Source organism: Anas platyrhynchos, chromosome 1 (assembly GCF_047663525.1).
Source record: "Anas platyrhynchos isolate ZD024472 breed Pekin duck chromosome 1, IASCAAS_PekinDuck_T2T, whole genome shotgun sequence".
NCBI classification, from domain to species: domain Eukaryota; kingdom Metazoa; phylum Chordata; class Aves; order Anseriformes; family Anatidae; genus Anas; species Anas platyrhynchos.
In genome coordinates, this window is record NC_092587.1 from 41232574 (window position 1) to 41255017 (window position 22444).

A 22444-nucleotide genomic window follows, 5' to 3' on the forward strand; every position below is an offset into this window, starting at 1 on the left:
CAAACACGCTGGAAAGGTGATTGGCAAACAAAGTGGGGAGCGAGGGTTGTAAGTCATAGTGGGGAGCAAAATTGGGAGAGTTTAGCAAGGAGCCCCTGTCAGAGACACTGAAGTGTCTTTGAGCAAAACCAGGAACAACAGAGAGCAGTCAGTGTACTTGGTCTGCCAATGAGCTTGGGGAGTGGTTTATTATCTGGTGAAACTGGGGAGAAAAAAAAAAAAAAAAAAAAAAAAAAAAGGAGGGGTGGAGAAGAAGAAGAAATAAGTCTGGAAAAAAAAGAAAAAAGCAACAGCTGCCCAGGAAGCAAGACTGAGGTTGAAGGAGATAACTGGAACAGACACAAAGTTCAGAAGACAACTGGAAATATGGGGTGGAGGAGAATGAAAATGTCACTGAGCCACAAAAAGATAACAAGATTGGGAGAGGAGGATGTGGTAGAGGGCAGCAGTGCAGAAACAGTAGATGAGGGTTGGCCTTGCAAAGAGGTCATTAATGGAATAAGAAGCCTGTGCACTTCTGGGACTATCAAAAAGAGGAGATGTGTCTTAGAAGCAGCCAGTCCCGGGGCAGGGACAGTTTGAGGAGTGTGGGCACAGTGAATGAAGTTTGGAGTTGGTGGCGATCAAATTGACAAAGTCTGTTCACATTCAAGATCACCATTCTATAGAGTCTGGTGCTGGACCTAAGATTCCAGGGTTTCTGTCTGGATCACAGAATCACAGAATGGTTGTAAGGAACCTCTGAAGATCATTTGGTCAAAACTCCTGCCAAGTAGGATCTCCTAGTGTAGGTTGCACAGGATCATATCCAGGTGAATTTTGAATATCTCCAGGGAAGGAGACTTCACAGCCTCTCTGGGCAACCTGTTCCAGTGCTGTCACCCCCACAGTAAAGAAGCTTTTCCTCATATTCAGATGGTATTTCCTGTGTTTCAGTTTGTGCCCATTGCTTCTCATCCTATCACTGGGCACCATGGAAAAGAATCTGCCTCTATTGTCTTGACAACCTGTTTTAAGATTTTTGTATACATTGAGAGGATTCCCCCTGATCTTTCCCTTCTCCAGGCTAGAAAGGCCCAGCTCTCTTAGCCTCGCCTCGTAAGAGAGGTGCTTGAGTCCCCTCATGATCTTTGTAGCCCTCTGCTGGATGCACTCCAGGAGCTCCATTTCCTTCTTGTACTGGGGAGCCCAGAACTGGACACAGTACTCCAGGTGAGGCCTCACCAGGGCTGAGTGGACTGGGAGGACTTCTCTTCACTTCTCTAGCACTGCTGTCAATGTTCTTCCTATAACACCCCAGGATATTCTTGGCCTTCTATACTACTTCTTCCAACGATGGCTGGGTGTACATTTGCTTCCAGCATATTCTACTTATGCCAGTTTACTCTATTTGGGCTAGGTAATACTAAGGATATGGCAGCATGGTCTCCTTGTCAGAGGCCTGGGAAGGGCCTAAGTCATGCTAAGACCACCAGCACCAAATACGCACTAGGATCAAGTTAATGTGGATATTTTACCACTACCATCAACATAAATAAACATGTGGTGTTCCACACTGGTACATGGCTGACACACAGTGATTTTGCTGTCTGATATGGATGGTCCCACTTCTCAGGCAAAAATGGTCATAACTACACCAGAAGCCAAAAGTTTGGCTGGATAAAACCTCTCACCTAAACAGTTGGGATTGTTTGAAAATGTGATTCCAAGAAATTGGGAAGCAACACAAACATACACACACAAAAAGAACCTTAATGCATAAAATAAACCATAAAGTTAGTACAGTGCCATAGGTCTAAAGGCTGTGAGACAGGCTAATGTCAACCCAAATATCATGTTGAACTTGCCTCTTTCCCACATTCTTTGGGGGTGACCTCACCACCAGTTCCCAGAAATCTACACATGTGCCAGTAATTTTCCTACTCTTGCTAAGTCCCCTAAGTCTTAACAGTGCTGAATAACCACCTATCTGTCTTAAAACTAAGTCTTGTGGAGATTCACAAATTGCCATTCTCTTCCCTGTCTTTTTTGATTAGGTACCTATTTCAAAGCCTACCTACCAGATTGAGTCTTGCACAATGCAAAGCACCACTGCCAAAAACTTTCCCACCAGTATTTTTCCATAATTCCAGTGTCTAAAACATGCACTTGTGTATGGGAAACTTGGCTTAAATTATCTAACCAGTCAATATATGAAGAGCATATACTTTAATGAAGAGCATTATTTGGCTGAAATAGCTAACTGATTTCTCCTGAATTTGCTACATTTTGACTAAAATAGTTAAGCCATTCATCTGAAGTAGGATCAGAAATCAGCTCCCTTGATTTTGCACCTATTATCCACAAGTGTGTGTCCATGAATGCCCATCTGTTAAGTTGGAAGCTTTTTCTGTTTCTCTCATTCAGTGAATACGCATTTATTTCATGCAATGTCAAAAAAGGTTCCACTGGAGAGTTTGTGAATGAGCAAGATTGTGAATCTTGCTCTTAGATGTTGTACAGGTAGCTTGAGGCTGTGGAAGCCTGTAAATGGACTGAGGCCAGTCTGTGGAGTCTGGGGTGTTGGTTTATCCAGGTTTAAACCAGAGCTTTGTACTTGCTCTCACTGCTTACATGCCTTGGCTTCTGGAGCTTGACATGGGATATGTGCTTTGATTTGCTGGAGTGCTACACACACTTCACTGTAATTGATGCCGTAACAGCTGCACTTTGGGTGGATAAAGTAGTGCATAACTCTGCATACGTTGTACATTTAGTGCTCTTGGGGTTCAGACTGAGCACCCAAATGCTGGGAAGGCTCCACGCCTGGACTCTCCAGCTGTCAGATGGAATTAACACTACTCCTGTCAGCTCCCAAGGGTGCCCTGAGCACAGTGCGTGTAAAATAGCCAAATGGTACTGTGAAGAGCACCAGAGGAAAACCTGAAGGAGAATAATCTTGAGTTGTTTTGTTGTGCCTGAAGCTAAATCCTGGAAAATGAGGAGAAGGCAAAACAGCCATGGTCAGCTCATTAAGTGAGTACTGCTCAGTCTGAATGAGACAGGGTCAAGTAGGGAAAACCAGTAGTACGTAGTTGTTTAACTGGAGAATATACCATCATGTAGATGTACATAAGGTTGAGTACTCTAGAGTTAATTTCCTGATTTCTGAACTTTGGAGTGTTATACTCCATGACCTTTCAATGTAGGTTTTTATGTAATCCTTATATATGACTTTTAAAATCTGACAGATGGCAAGCTTTTGCAGTCATTATCCCTTTATTTCCTCGGAATGAGATCTGGTAGACTGTAGAAAAAAATCCTAAGGGAAATGATTTCTTCAGTGGTTGTGTCAGTTAAAACTGGAGTGTACAATGTACTGCAGAGGACAACTCACCAGTGATAAGTCAGACGACTGTATGACTTAACAGGGCTTGTTCTGTTTGTGCTTTGTGTGGTTCTGGGAAACAGAGTGAGCTTGTCTCTGTATTATGCTGCTGCTCTGCCTCAGGGAAAGACTGGGTTTGGGCAGGATAAATTAATTTTCATTTGGACTGTGTCTCCCTCCCTTTCTCCTGGCATCACATTTGAAGTTCCTGTGTTGTGTGATCAAAAGGCATGGGATGCGCAGAATCAGTCAGCTCTGCTACCATCAGCAGGACTGTGTACAACACAGAGTATTAGGGATTATGGAGATACTATCTAACCAGTAAAGAGAAGAAAAGCATCCAGTCTTTAATAAAAGGGTTGTATCAGTGAGGGTGGAGAAACACTTGATCGGTGTAGACAAGGTAACATTTAGTAAAAAGCTTGAGGATTAACTTTTAAACTCTACCTGATGTGGAAAAAGGGAAAAGGAAAATGTTTATCTTCTGAAATCAAACACATTCTTTATTTCCTAGGGCACCGAACAAGACTGTACAGAAAAAGCTTCATTTAATTTACATTCACAGCCTTACTCCTGAAATATTTCCGTAAAATGAATGACCCAGAAATAATCGGGCTTCCCAAAACTTGTTGCTGCCAATTTAGTATTAAGGGAGCAAAACAATGTTATTGAGAGCACGTAATGTAGACTAGATTTCTCTCTTCCCTTCCCTTCCCTTCCCTTCCCTTCCCTTCCCTTCCCTTCCCTTCCCTTCCCTTCCCTTCCCTTCCCTTCCCTTCCCTTCCCTTCCCTTCCCTTCCCTTCCCTTCCCTTCCCTTCCCTTCCCTTCCCTTCCCTTCCCTTCCCTTCCCTTCCCTTCCCTTCCCTTCCCTTCCCTTCCCTTCCCTTCCCTTCCCACACTTTCTCTCTTTATCTCTGTCTTTCTCTCTCTTCAGGCAGAGTGCTGCCCATCAGATGCAGCCTCCCTCAAGAATCTTCCTGGGCCATTTTTTCCTCTGTAAATTCAGCCCATGAACATTCAGGTTTCAGTCCAGCTGGCAATAATGCTGGCACATGAACAACTCTCAATCCTCCTGATGTGCCTGGAGTTGTCTGAAGGAAGGAAGTGTCGCTGTCTGAACAGGGTAAGTAACAAGGGATAGTCTTGGCAAATATAATTGCTACTAGCATTGTGAAATTTGACACGATTTCTTCGATTACCTACTCTAGAAATAATGTATTTCCAAATTGCAGTGATGTGTGTAATGCCTACTCCAGTTAAGTTTGTAAAACACTTATCATTCTAATTTTGTTCTCAGGTGCTTATAGGTTCACTGATGTGTTCAAATTTCACTCTTCAACTTTTTCTGGAAGCTGCCCAACCCAATATTTTTTCCAAAAGTAAAAATGGAACAAAATCAAATTATAAAAGTTTTAACAGCGTATCATTTCCAACCACTTGATTAGTTTTCATCGTCATCTCAGATGAACAGTCTGAATAACTGATAAACTTCTCCTATGCTACAGAAAACTATTTGTTTTTCCTTTTTTTTTTTTTTTTTTTTTTTTTTTATGTCAGGAAAATATATGCATATATTTTGTAATAAAATAGGGATGAAAATAGGGATGCACTGAAATGTCAGCCTGAGCAGTACGATTGCTTCAGCCTCTCTATAAGCTAATAATAACAGTTTCCCAAAAGGATACTAACTCCAGAAACTCCAGAACTATCTAGAGTGTTGCAGGGGGTGAGGAGAGTGAAGGTTCCCAAGGAGAAAGTGAAATTTGATAGCTAATACTTAATTTAGTGGGCATAGAGTGTTTATTCTTGTCCTATTCACTATTAAAGAAGAAATATCATAGGTACAGCTAGGACTAGGTCTCTACTAAATAACTAATGACAGATCAGAGCTCTGATTGTCTTTCTAACCATATATCCATATGGTTAGAAATAACGGTATTAAGATGAAGCTAATGTGCGAGAGTATCTTTTGTTGTTCTAGAACATCTCTACATTTTTTTGCAAAAACTAATTTATGGAATTTCACAGTTCCTTTATCCCAAGACACCCTTTACCACTGAACATTTCTCTGCCATGTGCATGAGAATATACTCTGTCTGTTCTTCTTTGGATTCCAGGAGATAGAAGGGAGGAGAGGAAACAATTTCCCCTGAATGGACCATAAGAAAAAGTGTGATAATGGCTGTTACTACTCAGTTCTGCAGGCATCAAAACAACATTTGGTGATGGCTTTGTAAAATTGTGTTTATCAGGTAAATTTGGCCAACAGTCAGCTTTCTCAGAACTCATTTTGGAATTATGTATTGTGTGGCCTTGAGCAGCTCACTTCCTGTTTTTAATCTAGATGACAAATGTCTATAAACCTTCTATATATTTAGTTTAGTATTCCTGTGAAAAAAATAAAGCTAAAATAGGAGAAATATTTTTTAATCTCTATTTATTAGTAAAGAAATTTATACATGAGAGAAGCACACTTCTGCAATTTTTCCTTTTTTTTTTTTTTTCCTATTTTCCAATTTACAGCAAAGTTCAGACTTCGTATCACGTTGTTTTGGAGGATAGCTGTTCTAACAAAACCAGAAGCTGATGCTTGGTTCTTAGATGCTGTTTAGTTGTATAACAAGCACTGCCCTTGGCCAAGGGAAAGAGAAGCTGCTTCTGCACAGCATAACATGAAATGAAGTTGAAAAATGATCTGCCACTTGTGTGAGTGGTACAAATTTATGCAAGCTTTGTCATGGTCAGCAGGGAAGATTAATGAAAAATGGGACTTGAGTCAATCAGTGTTGAAACAAACTGAACCAATTAATTAAATGGAAACACTTAGCAGAGCCTGTATCAATAAATACAGATGAATATTGATGCGGATCTGTAAGATTTGGGGCAGAGGGGGATGAAACAATGTAGAGAATAGAAAACACTTAAAGGGAAAGAGTTTCACAATGTCTCTGCTGCTGATCATCCAGAAGGATTAGGTACTGATGGGAAAAATGCTCTAGGGCTTGCACAGAAAAGCTGGGGCCATATAATTTTTTCTGTAAATATATTTTATCTCTATATATAATATAGAATGGTCATGAATTTATGTTTAATCATATGATTATGCCAAATCTATGATCTGAAATTAAAAATGCACAACCCTAAAATGCTGTGGGACAAAAAATATATATTGAAACTGTGTTTTTCCCAGATCTATTATTCACACAGTCATGGTTCGTTATAATTGTGTATAAAACGACCACCTCTGTGACTAGGAGAGATTCTCTAGAGCTTCTCATCTGCTGGACTTCTCCAGAGTGTCACCCTATAAACAAACAAGAGGAGTATATTGATGATGCTAGTAGTCTTAGTACTAATTAGGTAGAGCTTAAGAGATCTTTATGTTTAACTAGTGGTGTAGCTTTGTGTTTTATGAAGGGGAAATCATGGGCAGTGTTTGATGGGGTTCTGATGGGGGCAGTAAGGAGTACAGTAGTGCCATATGAATCAAGGATTAGTAAGAGGTATAAAAAGACGTTAAAATACTTACATCATAAGAAGAGTTGCTTAGAAGTAAATTCTACATTCTAGTGTTGTGCAGGAAAGACAATATCTTATTCAAATTGCAGACTTTGCAGAACTCAGGAAAAAATTGCTGATAAATATCTTGTTTTGTTTGTTTGTTTGTTTGTTTGTTTGTTTTTCTCTTTCAAAAGACTGAAAAGGGCAATACATATCCAGATGAAGAAATTGAATCATTTGCTTCTTTCTCCCTTACTTCCTGATTACAGCATTAGTAACTAAGATATATACAAAAATAATAAGAAGAAGAATTGAAAAAATATGAAGTTGTCTTAATAACTTCATTTCTGCATGGCAACCAGTTACCATTGAGGCAGAGGCTTTTTTCATAAAGGAACACTGCTGGAAGGGCTATATATAAGATTCCTGGTATAGAATCCAAATTGAATTAAAGTGTCCTTCTGAGCTGGGATCTGTCCCTGAAAGATAGAAGAAACAGAACAGAATAACATCATGCAGCTTAAATTCATCTTGCTATATCTCAGCTCCAGGAAGTTGGTGGATGGTATGACCTCACACTGGTTCTTCTGACTGCTGAAGGGAATTGTTCAGCTGAATGAGAGCAGTCAGGGGAAAAAAAAATAGAAAAAAAAAAAAGTTTTAAAATGCTGTTTCTAATTCCAGACTGAACTGGAAAGGATCAAAATTGACTCTCTGGGCCTGATGCAGTTGCTAATAAAATCATATATTCTTCAACTAACACAATTGGGAACAGGTTCAAATTTCATTTCTCTTTTTTATTTTTAAGAAGCCCCCTTTTATTGCCTATAATTACATGAACATTAAAAATGCTCAATATTTTTAGAAGTTGAGTAGGAAAATAAGCCTACCTTCCCCACTTTCCCAGAAGAGCAATGGAGCTGCTGCGTATAATTAATAACACAATTTTGACCGGCATTGTCAAATTTGAGGAAAATGCATCTGTAACTTAACAAAGAAATAAATTAATCTAGTGAGGTGGCAATAAGAAAATTGACCATAATAAATATATTAGTGCAAACATAGACAAATATCTGTTAAATTTTATCCCCTTCTTCATCTTTCAATTTGTTTCAAACCATTGTAGCCCAACAAGACCATAAACACAGGAAATTGTAATGTTTCTGTTTTTAGATTGCCTGTGGTTTTGAAGTTTGGTAAGTTTTATCAAAGTAACCATTTTAGTAAGGTATATATGTACATAATGCTGCTGAGAAAAGTCAGTGCAGAATTGTGCATTAGACCATTCTCACTGTGCTCCACAGACCTGATATGAAACTATATTGGTATGAACAGTTGCACAGCTGCATCTATGGACCTCAGGCTGGGAAATGGACTTCTCAGCCACTCCTCAGTCCTGCACCTTCCCTGCCTGATTATACTTATTACCATCAGAGAAGAGCCCTTTCTAAACAAATACTAAATAATTACTTGTGATTTTTCCCATGAATTGCATCCATGTGTATATCTAGGAGGACTTTATATTAGTTACATTTACTTTTATATAACAGATAAAAATAGATGAGGGTCTCAACTGTATTACATGTAGTTGTGTTTCATGTGTCCCTCCCTTCTTGCCCCCCCCCCCCAAAAAAAAAAAAAAAAACAAAAAAAACAACTTTGTGTGTCTATTGCCAAGAATTCCTCAGAAAGTGAAGGTGAACTACTGAGAGTAGGATTTGTAAAATGATATAGTTTTTCTTTACTAAGTCCCCACTGTAAATTGATGTCAACTGTAGAATTCTTAATGCATTAAAAGAGTGTCTAGATGGTGAAGGATGGCTGATGCAGAGTGACACTCTTGTAGACATTATCAGTTTCTTTGCTCTATTGAATTGTTTGCTTCCAAGAAAGAAGAAGAGAAAATCCCATGTTATTGCCACCACAAGAGAAAAGCACTAGTGAGGATTTTTTTTTTTCTGATGCAGATGAAAGAACTTCTGCCCTGGGTGCTTTTAGGAGTAATGGAGTTTGGGCTGTTTACAATGCTGTGTCTCCACTTGAGGTGCCTATTATTAGAATTTCTGGTTCCCTTATGTCTCATAAGAAAGCTATGCTGAGCCAGTGGGAACCTGCATAACACAGAAACACATTAACAGTCAAGAATTTATAATTTTAGAACAGTAGCAAGCATGCCACTCCCCACCTGAACCTTATTTTTAACATTTTGTTTGCTCACAGGTGACTGGGCTGTCAAAGAGTCAAAGTAAGGTTCTTACTAGTTAAGCTTCATAACAGCTAAAGCAGACAGTTCAATCCGATTAGGATGTGAGAGGAGTTCTTTCAAAGAACTAACTAACTAATTAAATAAATAAAGCCCATGTCCTGATCCCCAGTCCTGTGTCCTGCAGAGTAGAAGTACTCCAAGGGCTTGCTACAGCATGTGACAGTAAATGTTGCTACTGTTGATTACCATAATCAATGAGACAGTGTTTTTCTCTCTTATTCAGAAACACTTTGCTAAAGCGTTTGGAATAATTAGTTAAAAACGTACTACTTTCTCTTTAGGAGAACATAGCTGATTAATCTTCTAGGTTAGAAGACACAGGTGTGTGAGGATAAGAGCCTTGTTTGTTTGAATAAACAGAAAGTGTCTCATAGCTTTGCAAATTACTTCCTTTAAAGCAATCTAGGTAAATGAAGACAGAAATACCTGTTCAATATTTATTCACTGAAGAACAGAGAGGTTTCAGTTACATTTTGTTTTTGAAACAATGTTAAAAGCTGTTCTAGTATAATTCTATTGAGCCTAATGATTTGTCACCGGAGATGAATTTGGTCCTGGTATCTCTGTTTTCACCTGCCAAGAAAAAAACATTTTTCAGCTGACTTTACATATTCATCACTCACAGGCAGGAGACAAGTCCTGGAACAACTCTCTTCTGTATATGGACTTTCTAATTCAGTTTTTCTAATGAGCTGGGAGGGAAGTCATGATCACACCATTTTTTGTTATGATTTTGAGTCAGTTTCACAGATTTGATCATGTTTATCCCCAAACTCAAGAATTTCTTGATGGATTGATCAAAGGCATAACTTAAAAAGTATATTTGTAAAATGAAAGGAATAAAAACAGGGCTCCTTTGGAGATTTTATTAACTGACCTGCATGCAAAATGTTGCATCAGATGAAACTGCAATATATTTCAGATGTCTTAAATATTCTAACTTTCAGAAAGATTGGAAATGTTCTGAATTCACACTCTGCCTGGATAGGCAGGACACCTCTGACAGCATAGAGTGGTCCCACAGTGTTTGGGCAAAGGGGCCCAGGAGTGCTGAAATGATGGAAAATTAATAAATTGTATTTTGAAAGCAGTTACCTTTCATCTATACCTACCCACTGTCCAAGATTTTCTTTGGAAATTTTATGTGACTAGGGAAGTGGTTGTCCCTTTATACGTGGCACCAGTGAGACCTCACCTCAAGTACTGCATTCAGTTTTGGACCTCTCACTACAAGGGCATTGAATTGCTTGAGTGTGTACAGAGAAGAGCAACATAGCTGGTGAAGGGACTAGAAAACAGGACATATGAGGAGCGGCTGAGGGAACAGAGGTGGTTTAGTATGGGAAAGAGGAGGCTGAGGGAGACCTTATCATGCTATACAACTGTCTGAAAGGAGGTTGCAATGAGGAGGGTGTCGATCTCTCTTCTTAGGTGACAAATGACAGGAAGCAAGGAAATGGTCTCCAGATACTCCAGGGGAGATTTAGATTAGGTATTAGGAAGAATTGCTTCATGGTGAGGGTGGTCAAGCATTGTAACAGGCTGCCTAGGGAAATTATGGCATCTCTATCCCTAGAGGTATTTAGGAGACTGGTGGACATGGCACTAAGGATCATGGTTTAGTGGTGAACATGGTAGATCTGTCTGATGGTTGGACTTGATGATCCTGAAGTAATTTCCAATTCTATGATTCTGTGATTCAGTCTCATGGCTTCCAAGTTCAATGTCATTATCATACAGCTCCTGCAGAACTAGTTTACAGATAATTCTGCCAGGCAGACTATCTGGGAAATTGGGTTAAAGAGAGGTTTCTTAATTGGTAGAACGTTCCTCATTAAATAAAACTTGTCTTTATCAGATACATTGACTTGCAGATCAAGTTGAAATTATTTGTTGAGTTTTTATTTTAGCTTGTTCTAAAAACATCACGTTATGTAATGTAGAATTTAAGATACTGTGATTTCAAGAGTGATGTATTTTAGTGACTGAGTTCTCCTTAAATAGAAAGATTGCTTTCTCTTCCCAAGCCACAATGGAATAATTGGTGGGCTAGCATGAATGAGTCGTGAGCTGCATACATCAGGGCCACTTGAGTCAAGTTAAAGTCCTTCAAACCTCAGTTTGTAATTAAAAATGAGAGTATGGGCATGGTCCTTAAATCCTGATTATAAGTCACTTAAAATAATTACAGAAGCAATGAATGCAATTTGAGTTATTCTTTCCATGGTAAGCAGTGGCTAATCCTAGTTGGTGAACAGATATCTCCATAAAATATTCTTGAAAGTGATTATGTAAAATTTCAGGTTATGTTTTTGTTGTTTTTTTTTTTTTTTTGAAAAAAGTCATTACTTGGATACATAAAACTAGTCTAGAGTATACAGAGCAAAATCTCAGCAATATGCTAACAGCCAAACATGTAAATCATTATCTATTATATGCTATTATAGTCAACATAATTGCTAATATTACATTGTATTTAATATTTTATAAATTACTTTGATATATCAGCTATATTTCTGCATAACTGCTCTGACTTCATTATCATTCATGCAGTTGACTTGCAAAACACCCATGTGATTTTATTATGTGAGTTTATTTGGTCCCTCATTTCCTTAGATACTAACCTGCATTTTTCCTCATGTATTTAATTGTTTCCTCCTTTTTTTTTCTCTTGTTTTAATTTGTGTTTTTGTGACACTCTGACTGAAAATCACAGCTGTTTGGGAATGAGGTTAGAAGCACAAGCTTGTGCTCACTGAGATGTTTTGGTTTTGTTTTTTTAAAGCCCCCTTGCATTCCCCCAAAATCTTCTGAACATTAATACACACATTATGGAGTATAGTTGTCATCTCAAGGCAGCCTTCCATAAAGTATTGACCATTAGCGCACTATCTGTTCCACCGCATAATTCACATGATTCATCAAGAGCCAGGAAGGAACAGTTGCTTTTTCTGGCTTGTACACAATCATCCTTAATATATTTTCTGAGATTCAGATTCAATGCTGAGTATTGCAAGGATTTCAGACAATGCAATGCCATTAAAAGCTTTTGTACTAGCAGTGTCTTCATCAAGAGCTATAGTTTAATTTATATGTATCTTACAGCTTCCTATTAAGATTTTTTTGTTGTTTATTCCCTCCCCCTCCTACTTAGAATCCACTTTCCCTTGGGAATAGATTTGCAGATCTGTCCTGTTCTTGTCATTGTGTAGGTGGTATGGCACTGCAACCATATTTTGCTTTCATAGTAAACCAGTTTTCACTTCTCCAAGTCTGTGAGCTATTCATGATTTAAAAAGAAAAATATATATATATTTTTAAGTAACTCTTTCTGTCAACAGAAATGAGACTGGCAACTTGTGTTTGTGTTCCTAGTTTATTTTTTACTATGTTTAGGTAGGACAGGATGAGAGGAGTGCTTCTGGAAGTATCTAGAGAGTCACATCCATCTGTAGTGGAGGTTCATGATGCTTCGTAGGATATATCCATCCACTGAATTCATGTGCATTTCCATCATCACAGCTGTTGCCTGTTGCAGCTTGTGCTAACCCGTTTTACTTCATGTTGCAGCAGACTAGGAAGTCATGGACAGGGTTGTAATGAAGAGAGCCAAAGACAGGGTTGTGTGCATATGTTTAAAGTTCCCTAAATATATGGAAGGATTTTAAAATATGTGGATTTTGCAGACCCAAGAACTAAACTAACCCTGAGAAATCTGCATGTTAAGGATGTCAAAACTGGTCCACTGACGGTGACTGTGAAAGGCTGTGGCCGTGAAGCTGGCAGTATTCATTACAGCAGCATGAAGAAGAAGCTTTCCAGATCAGTTGAATTACCTTTGAAGATCAGTATGTCAGTCCTGCAAAGGAGCACATGAGAGGAAAATGTCGTAATACTTCAATTTGGTCTTGTTTAAGGTTAGATTAGCTTATTACCATTCTATAATGAAATCAATGTGAAAAGAACAGAAAAAAAAAAGTCCATTTCAACATACATCCCAAAACTTCTAGCCATTTGTATGCTAGTTTGCATTCACATCCCTGACTGATCTCAGAACTGAAAAATGTACCACAGATTTCCTCAGCTGAATCAGGTGAGGTCACATTTAGTCACATTAAATAGAAATACATGTGTTTATTGGTAGACAATCGTGGCTTTATATTCATGGATCTTTACAGCACTGAAGTACTTTTCCAGTCCTTGAAAGTATATCTGCTCAAACTTTTTGTAAAACATGTCCTAAAAGGAGAAGTAAGCAGGTGCTTGAAGTCTTAAAGATTTTTATTTTATATTTAATATTTTATTTTCCAGTTAACCCCAACTTTTTTTTTTTAATTTGTTTTAGTTTTTATTTGAGAGAGAGCTTTGAAAAAAATATAGTGATGTGGGAGCAGTATAACTTACTTTAATAAATTTATGGCTTTTTAAACAATAAGCTAGATTCTCTATTATTCTGTGAAAGCATCAATATATTTTGACCATTTGTTCTCTTGTTATGTTAATTTGGAAACCTTGGGATAAAATGCCTATTTTTCATGTAATTTCCAAGGCTGTCTATTTTTAGGAAATCCATGCTCAAGTCCCATAAGGGCTGTTTCGTGACAAACTTCTAATTATTTAGTCAATGAATTTCTGATGCATGATATAATTAAATGTATTTTCATTCTTGATTTGTTACAGAAATGAGCATTGAATGAGTTAGTTAAAGACTGATAATAAACACACAAAAATTTCCTATAGTCAGATGAAATATTGAAATTGAATTGTGAGCTTGAATTTTTTTCCCCTTAACTCAGTGGATATAGTGAGCACTAAGGGGATCCATCAGAGCACAGCACCTCAATTTAATAGGCATACGGCATAAGATCAGCTTTTGAAAACTGTCATTCTCACATTGCATCCTTGCCAAAATATTGCTACTGAATTTTAGAAACGCTAATTTAGATTTTTAAATAGAGAATGACAGAAATATATCAGAGAACTGCTGGGATTATTGTTGATGATGTTTTTGTATAAGATCTTTTATAGCAGAGAAATATTGCTTACTGCCAGATTCTCAAAGAACACTTTTCTTGCTGAGTCAAGTTTTAAGCTAAAGCCCCTGGTGCTGGCTGAGTGACATAATTCCTAATGGAGATATAAGGAGGAACAGGGGGAAGAAAAATCCCTGCTACACTTTGTGCCCAGTTGCTCCCTCTGAACTGTTATATGGCAGTCACCTCACATAGGTTTGTTCCTGGTTGATTCCTCTCTCTAAACTCTCTCTGGAAGACTTTCCATAGATACATGATTTTCTGCAAAAGGCCTCAGTCTTGTTGCTTCCACTGTGCCATCCTAACACCAAGTCACACCTTTCCTGCCCTACAAATGGGAGGTGACATTTACTGGGTGACCTGAGTTGTTCAGCCAGGAAGCCAATGTCAGAGGTGACCAGGCCATCAGAGCATAGCTGGTACGTCCACCCAAAAATGAGCAAGATATCTGTGCATAAAACCTCACCTCCAGTCTAGGCACATGGATGGTGGTACAGTGAGACTTGGTACAGAAAGACAACTATCCCTTGCAATATCCACTGCCATCAGCAAATTAATTCTTTCTAGTGGAGACTGCTGCCACTTACAAGGCATTTCTGGAGCCTTGCCTGTAGGTATGTGAAGGTAGAGCAGTGCTTCTGCTGCTCAGCTGAATTGTTCAAGCATAACCAGACACCAGCTGGAGCCACCTCAGGAGCCATGACTGACTGCTTCTGTACATCCTTTTATTTGGATCAGGAGTGGAACCAGGCAGCCCAAGACAGGCAAGCAGCAGCACTCATTGAAGCAAGCAAGGAGAGCTCCAGCCCAGAGATATCACTGCCCTCTGGGCTGTGTGGCCTCAGGTGTAGTGCTACTTGTTGGGGCTCTCTCTGTTCCCCCATTCTTCTTCCACCTTGGTGACCGCAAAGGACCTCACATAAATGTGTTTTTTTGATGTTGTTCTTTTTTTTTTATTCCTTGAGGTCCATGTAAGTACTTCCTAGGATTCTTTCTCCTTCCATTTTTTGAGTCTTGAGACCCTAGTCTATGCACTTGTCATTTAATTACTGACTTATTAAAAATATGGTCAGTACTTGTTGACAGAAATGTGCATTTTCATACATTGGGGCAGTGGTGGGGAGAGGCATTTTTTGTGCTGTGTACCACCATCAGAGATTACAAGATATGAACACTGTAGTAGTGCTCCACAATTAAAGATGATTCAGCAGTGCATCTCTCCATGACATTACATGCTCAAAAAAAGGAAATTTCCAAATAAACAAAAATTACTGAGGAGTTGAAAATGCTATCCACTATGCACAAAGCTAGCATTTAAAATATGCTCAACTGTCTACAAAAATTAATGAAATGTTGGTTTGAGAGCTGGAAACATATTGTTAGATTATATTTTAATTTGGGCATGCGAAGAGGAAGTACATTCCATGTAGTGAAATAAATAGAAAAGTCTGCAGCACTTACTTGCCAAACATACTTGCAAATAAATGCATTTTAGTTGAAAGGGTACAGTATTTAGGCCAGCTGAAAATTAATACACTGCTCGGCAGGATGCATGGGAAACTGCATATACCTCTTCACCTGGAAGATGCATTATTATTTCTATATCAGCCAAAATTATGAGGAATTACTGAGAGAGATTTCAGCACCTTCTGTTAGGAACAGCCTGATGAAAAAGTGTGCTAATGGAAATCAAACAGTATGTGGAGAGAGTAGCTGTAATCTTCATGCACATTAACCGTCCTAAAATTGGTGGCATTAACTGTAATAACGGTTTGGCCAGGACAGAGTTTAAGCTGTTGGTGGGTGGCTGGGGGTGCAGAAGAGCTGCATTTTCTTTGGAAATCTGGATGTGATTCTGTGCTTTGTCTTTCCTACTCTCTCACTGAAAAGAAACGAAAAGAAATCTCAACTTTTTTTTTTTTTTTTTCCAGTTTCAACCACATTTGGCAGAAAACTAAAGGTCTCCGGGTTAATTTACTTTCTCAAGATGTATGCAGCCATGGCATCTTTCCCATAGCCCCAGTAAGGAAAGGACTGCTGTTAGTTCAGTAAGCAATGGAGAATTCATCCTGGAATTAGAAATGTGTATCTTGTACTTCCTAGCACACCAAAGACAATCAGCCACAAGACACTGACCTGCAGGGAGTCAGATCATTGGTTTCAGTGGTTGCTGAACTATTTCTTTGGTTCACAGGGTGGGTGTTACTCAGAAATCCTGAGCTATCAGCAGAAACAATGTGTTTTCAGTATATCTTGTGAAATGTCTGACTGCTGGTTTAACTTTTATTTTGAAGTAACATTATCTTCATAATACTTCTGCTTGAACAATATGCATGTTCAAAGACTCCTTTCTCTCTAAGGAAAGAAAGCAAGTTGCTACCTACTTAGTCTCTACCTGAAGCTGTAATGCTGGCTATGTGATCAGAATTCTGTTTCAGATAGTGATATACAGAGCTAAAATGGTGAAAGGACTAAAAGCCATGACTTGTGAGGAGCAGCTGAGGATGCTGAAGTTTATTGGTGTTCAAGAAGCATGGACAACACTCTTAAATACATGGTGTAACTCCTATTTTGCCCTGTGTGCAGGCAGGGGTTGAACTCCATGATCCTCATGAATCCCTTCCAACTCAAGATATCCTGACTCTACAATTATATTTCCATGGAATTCAGCAGTAGAAGTGTTAGGGAAAGAAATGAGGAATAATGCAGGATGTTAAGCAAAATTGTTTCTAAGTAGGGTGGCTCTTTAACAGTCTCCAAAAGCTGGTAGATGAACTTTAAAGGTTGTGTACGCTTCAGCAGGCAGAAGCTATGCTTCAGCAAACCTGAGACTAAGTGACGATAATGTTAAATGCATATTGCCCACTTCTGTAAAAAGAGCAGTGGGAAAAAAAAAAAAAAAAAAAAAATCAAAATCACGCTTGCCTAAGGATTTAGGAAAAAAGGTGACTTGTGGGTGGATGAGATTTAAGCATCATATAAATAAGCTAAGTGTTCTGAGGCAACTAGAATCTCTTTAAGAAATAGAATTGACACAGAGGAATCAACGATTATAGCAAAGCTTACAGACACTCTTCTGGAATAAGTAATGAAAAATATTATTTCCAACTTGGCAATTGAGTACCATATGCACTCTTAAAGATGCCAAAGGAACAGCAATGCTATATGTCATTGCTAAGCTAATGTGACCTTGTGATATGTGTTTATTTTTAGGGAATTCTTGCCTGAATGCTCAGGTATTTTAGTGAAAATTACTTGTGTAATTTTCTATTTTACCTCTCACAGAAATTGCTTCATGATAGTTAAAAATAATTAATTAAAGGTAAAAAATGGAAGGTTTTTAAAGATATACTAAATATTACAGAATTAGATTTTAATAACTGTTCATTTAACCATGTATAAGCCTTAATTGATATACAGTTTATAAAAATGTTCATTGGTACAGCTTGCAGGATTCTTGAAAATGTCAAGCAATTGTAGTTGTAGATGAGGTTACTTTTCTTCTCAACATTTTTCAAGAGATGCTGCTTTAATATTTATATAAGCAGTTAGAAAATAAAACCTTGGGTACTGAAAAAATATGCATGTCAGTAGCTTCTGCTTCAAATTGACAACCTGTACATCTTTTCAACAATCCTTAGATGGTTTGTAGTTAGCTGGCCACATTAAAGATTTAAGCTCCTGAGGTTAGTGTTTTCTCTTTTCAAGGGAAGATAGTTTACTATGTCTTGTTCTCTTGCAGACTCTCAGTGCATCTTTTGTCATGACAAATGAAGCTGATGCAGTACTAAGGTTTCAGCTCTGCTGTCCATCATTTTGCTTTCTCATAAACAGGAGCAATTTACTTGGTGACCAGAAGCATACAGTGTTCAGCTTTGTCAAAACAAAGATGTGACAGACAAACAACTTTTAGTGTCTGGAGCAGTGTGTCCTATCCTTGGTCATGCTGAATCATGAAACTTTTTCCCTGCATGTGTTTGGTAAGTTCAGTACAATTTAGATCTTCTTGTTTCTGATGGGGAACCACAAGACTATTCCTATAATATTTAGCTGATAGCTAACAGTTTCTGTTGCTAGTTAGCATCTTTCTTTCAAGTGTATGCTGATGGAAATAGGCATAGACTTAAGAAAAAATAGCCACATGAGCCTGGTTGGAATCAGGAGTGAGCATTTCCCAGGAAAAGATAATTTAATCTCCCTTCCCTTTTACCATTTTTAAATTTTGTTCTGCCATCCAATGTAAATGAAAATAGGTAAACTGAGGCACATAACTATTCAGGAATAAAAAACCTTTTGCACTGTATATTCCACTCCTGGATTGTGCTTCTTTCTTTAAACCTTCATTAAGAGGCTTTAAAAAATCCATTTAGCTTGACTCGATTTGAAATATAAATAGCAAGCAGATCACTGTCCCAAATATCATGTGTGCGACTGTCTTTAGCACTTAAACAGCATCCTCTAAGTGCCTGGCACACACACGGAGAAATGAGTCTCTGTAGAATAAGCTGATTTAAACACACGTCATGAGACCTACATGTCACTAGTGGCCGGTCTACACACTGCAACTCCTGGCAGATCTAAGAGGTCTTAACTGATAATGAAAGAGTAAAATAGGAAAATTAACAATAAATTGCCAGAGAGTAAGATGTACTGTAGATCATAAGCATTTTTACCATGTTGCATGTTAACTCCTTAATGCATCCTTCAGTAAAAGGTTCACCTGTCTGTATCTGAGTATCAGGATTTCCCTGGAAGGAAAGGATTTTCTGGAAGTATCAGTATTAAAGTAGGTATGTTATGTACCGGACCTTTTATGTAGAAAATTTTAAGAAGGAAATGAACCAGTTACCCGGGCTTTTAGGATACGCCAACCTTGTTTCTGTGCTACAACATGTCTTAACTTATTAAAAGTACAAAAGTACTATTTGGAGTATAACATGTATAACATCTTATCCCACTGATGCCTTTGCATAGTTCAAGATGAGGTCACCACCTGCCTTGGAGCTGTAAATCCTGGCTTGGAAACATGCATGCTCAACCTGCTTGTGTCAATATCTTGCTTACTTATGCAGATATATGAAAAGCTTATATTTAATATTGATAGGACTCAAACATTTTTTTTATATCATAATTTTATAACAAAGCACAATTTCCACCAAGTACATAATTTAGCAAGAGATATACATTTACAAGATTTTATAGTTGTGTTTTCCAAAAATGCCTTACATTGCCTTATTGAATGACTTAAATGTAACACATGATCTATACAACAAAATCACATGAAGAAAACATTTTCAACTGCTTTGCATATTTGAGTAAGACCTTTTATATTTTTAGATTATGTTTCTAAGTAAATTTGCCTATCTTTAATTCTAATTTTTGAACATGTAAAGATATCACCATTAATATAGGTTATTTCTTGTCTCTGTCATGAGATGTCAGAATAAAGAAGCAAAATAAATTATGTTTAAAAAAAAAAAAAAAGTAGTTCTTTGGAAATCTCTTAATCTCTGCTGGAACTTGCATTGTACAACACTACAGTGTGATGAGAATTGGATTTTCTTTCCCTTCTTATATCTTCAAAGCACATTCAACTGCCTGAAATGCTTTGCAAGAGTCAAGTTTGGGTTTTGTCCTCAGACCTCTGGAACAGAAAAAGTGAACAACTAGCAAGGCAGGCAGGGAGAGATGGAAAATGCAGGCCCTAAATTGAGAAACTGGTAGTTGATTTTTCCAATAACTTAGTCCAGTTAGCTCTTCATTTTTCAGTATAGCAGACACATTTACTCTCAATTTTCTGATGGTCACACTAAAGTACTGCATAAAGATTTATTATGATGGTGAAAAAATGCAACAATGTGACTTTTTTTCAAAATAGGTCAAGAATTTTGCAGTGGTGAAACAAAGACTGTTTTCTTTGTTTGTTTGTTTTTGTTTTTGTTTTTGTTTTCCGTTTTATTTTTTGTGTATCAAACTTCATCTTCAGAATTCTGAAGTTATTTTTTTATGTAACATTTTATGTCTCTTGAAAGATGTTATGTGTAAGTGTGCCTTATCATTCAAGTGACTATATGCTTAGCAAGACGTGTTAAGAAGACATACTGCATCAACACCTTTGAAATTTAGAATTATAGTCTATCCTACAGCTCATGCAGGAAAATGAAGAAAGCATATTATCTGCTAGAATTTCAATTTCAATTCCAGAACTTCATTAAGTGTTCTTTTTTTTCTGATCACAATCCACTGAATCATGAAAATAGTTTTTATCAGCATTAATGTTTGTTACAGCAGGTAAAGCAAGAAAATATATAAATAATGGAACATAAAGTAGGATTAAATGCAATCTCTCCTCAAGGATTATCACAGAGCCTTATATCTCACAAAGCCTTATATCATCACATCATGTGGAAATAGCTCCTATTTTATGAGATTTTTTTTTAATTCCTAACCTTCCGCCCCACCCCAATTTTCTGCACACACATTTTCTTTGATCTTAGTAGGAATGTTTAAACACTCTGTATTTTGCTTTACCAGGCATTTTAAATTCATACAATTTTAAAAACTTTATTTACATCTGCATCATGTTTTTTGCTTTTGTCATTTTTGTTTGTTATATTTTTATATTTAAGCAATACTTACCAGTTTCTTGCCCATCCATGGAAATTAATAAAGCCCTTTTAACATGACACAGTCATTTTTTGATAATTACACTGAAGTCAGTTAGTTCTTTGTTTGTATTTATTAAGATACTGCAATGTGTCCTGCATGCTCAGGATCCAAAATTCAAGAACATACTTAAAAGTTCATCTGAAAGAAGTATAAGTATTGGGTATTTTTTGATGTGCACATCAATTTTGCTGATAGAATTTTTGGCCCAGATGAGTGATTTTTTCTGTTGTTTCATTAGTCTTTAAATAAAAGAATACAAAACCCATTTATATGTTTGTACTTGTGACATTAAAAAAAGTGTTGCGATTCTTAAGGAGGTGCTGAGATATAGGAGAATCTAAGGGGGTTGAGAAGAGGTTCATGAGGTAAACATTTCCTCAGTATGGCAGACAGCTCTGATACTGCACAGACAAGATGAGTCTTAGTTTATCCAAGATCAATTGTGTCTTAATTGTAGATATAACACAAGGGCTACATGTATTACAATATAATACTTTATCTGTATGCTCATTTGCTGATATTTGCAAAATTAATCAAGGTTGCACATCTGTTAACTATAACAGTATTCTGAGTTCAAAGTGCTCCTGCGTAATAGAGAATACATGATCCTTACAGATCTGTCTGTCTGTCCAAAGTTAGGATTAGCCACATATGTAATTACTAAGAATCTTCAATTCTGACAGTTTAATAATCTCCCTAAACAATCTCTTTCATTGTTTACCCCTTCTTAGATTTAGTTTCCACCCCAAATGTGCAGCCTAAACCCTCACTTTACACTTTTTTCCCTACTACATCTTTTCAAACCAGTGCAAAGGGAAAAGGTGTGGGGGCTTCCTAGATTAAAGTGTGCAACAAGTCTAATCACAGCTATTAGAGCTAGGAAACCTCCACTCCTTCAAGCTCTGCACAGCCAGAATAAACAATGAAGATTACAGTGTCAGTGTTTTCAAAACAGGCACTTTTACAGAAAATGACTTTTCTTTTATTTAATAGAACTGCAGTTGAATGTAATTTTGTCCTTTAAGTAAACTATTCTCTACAAATGATACAATTACAAAATTACAACTCGCTCTTTAAAAAGACAACGTTCAACAGGTCCCAAGAATTAGAGACTAGATTATCTTTAGAGTTCTTCAAAGCATGCTTACAAATGACATTGCATAATACCAATTGAGAGTTGCATTCCCCGTACATAAATTTAGTCCTTTAAAAGTTGCTTCAGTACAGCATAAGATAGTCATCTCAGCTTCCTTTGTTGTCAGCAGAAAGAAGCAGATGGAGTGACTTGCTTTGTGGCTGTTCCTGTCTCTCCACTGCATATAGATAAATCCTAGACAACAATCTGACTGGCCAGCACATTTTTTATCTTTTGCTAGAGGAAGTTTTGCAAGATCAATCCTATTTGTAAAGTTACCAGCCTCTGGTGAATCTTGAGAGGATTCCAGCTGTTCCTCCAATCCCTGAAAAACTTCAGAGCCTCTCCAGCTGATTCTTTTCTTCACTGAAAGAGGATCTTTGCCCAGTCTTACGGGGTTCACACGCACTTCTCTCTCCTCATCAGTCTCTACTCAGTTCATATGATTCTTTACTAAAGGTCTTACACAACC

The 22444-nt window shown here is 37.6% G+C and overlaps 1 long non-coding RNA gene across 4 annotated transcripts in view; it reads left to right on the top strand.

Annotated features, from left to right (window-relative positions):
• The first annotated feature begins 2761 nt into the window (after positions 1 to 2761).
• Positions 2762 to 22444, top strand: part of LOC106020102 (uncharacterized) — a 100056-nt gene continuing 80373 nt past the window's right edge. For all 4 annotated transcript variants that reach the window (XR_011807932.1, XR_003496407.3, XR_011807928.1 and 1 more), the window contains exons 1-4: positions 2762 to 3015; positions 4303 to 4491; positions 5486 to 5620; positions 16100 to 18148. This is a non-coding gene — a long non-coding RNA (uncharacterized lncRNA). The remainder of the gene's footprint in view (positions 3016 to 4302; positions 4492 to 5485; positions 5621 to 16099; positions 18149 to 22444) is intronic.